This window comes from Octopus bimaculoides, chromosome 28 (assembly GCF_001194135.2).
Source record: "Octopus bimaculoides isolate UCB-OBI-ISO-001 chromosome 28, ASM119413v2, whole genome shotgun sequence".
Taxonomy (NCBI): domain Eukaryota; kingdom Metazoa; phylum Mollusca; class Cephalopoda; order Octopoda; family Octopodidae; genus Octopus; species Octopus bimaculoides.
In genome coordinates, this window is record NC_069008.1 from 1799871 (window position 1) to 1800973 (window position 1103).

General features: G+C 37.4%; 1 protein-coding gene across 1 annotated transcript in view; it reads right to left on the reverse strand.

Annotated features, from left to right (window-relative positions):
* LOC106875786 (platelet binding protein GspB-like) overlaps positions 1-1103 on the reverse strand; it is a 106537-nt gene that overhangs the window by 50941 nt on the left and 54493 nt on the right. The window lies entirely within an intron of this gene.

Sequence of the window (1103 nt, forward strand, 5' to 3'; positions counted from 1 at the left end):
ATATATATATATATATATATATATATAGGTGAAGTATATTTGCCACTTAAATGTGGCTGACCCCTAAAGGTGGATGTTACTGTTGCTTTTAGCCCCAGGAGAACATCTCCTCCAGCTGTGTCCTGTCTGTATTTGCAAAAGGAAGTCATCCTTCCCATCTTGATCTGCGATACGCACGAACTCAAGTTTCTAGGTATTTACCTGTCCTCAGCGTACGACAATCGCCGACCTTCGATGCGAAAGATTTCCCTTTGCAGATACTTATATCTTTTTCCAGTGAAATTGTTTATTTAATATATATATTTAAAATGTGGAAAGCCAGTTTATGGGATTATCTTAGGTTTTCTGTCCATAAAGGATTTAGCTTCATGGCATATCATCAAATTCCAAAACCTATTAGCCCATCTCTTCAAAATATGGAGGGGCAAAATCCTATAAACCAGACTTTCCCATTTTTAATATATACTGCTCTACATCTTAGAGTGTGCTTCGTCTTTTGGATCTATGTTTTCTACAAATGATATATATATACATATATATACATACATGCATGCATTATTCATATATGTATATATATATATATATACATACATACATACATACACAGAGACACACACATGTATATGTATGGAAAACAAATGTTACATGAATGATACATACACATATATATATATTCACACACACACATACATATGCATATATATATGTATATATATATATATATGTGTATATATATGTGTATATATATATATATATATATACATAAACACTTCTACAGCTATTACTACTGGTACTAAATCTAGTGTTTGTGAGGCAGGAGATGAAATCATTGCCACAACGCAGCACAGATGGTGAGGCGGGGGAGGAAAAAAAAAAAAAAGAAACAACACCATGCCAGACACGTGCGATGCGGGGTTGGTGGTGATATTCCGACGGACTCGAAATACATTCCGCAGCAGGTCTTACCTCTGGGACCGTTTCACGGGTCTCCGTTGAAAAGCAGCGCAGGCGCAGATAGCATCCGTATCGCTGTCCAAACGTGGCTTGCCGGTCTGTTGCTGGTGGTCGTGGAACAACGACGACGACGATGAAGACTGTGGTGG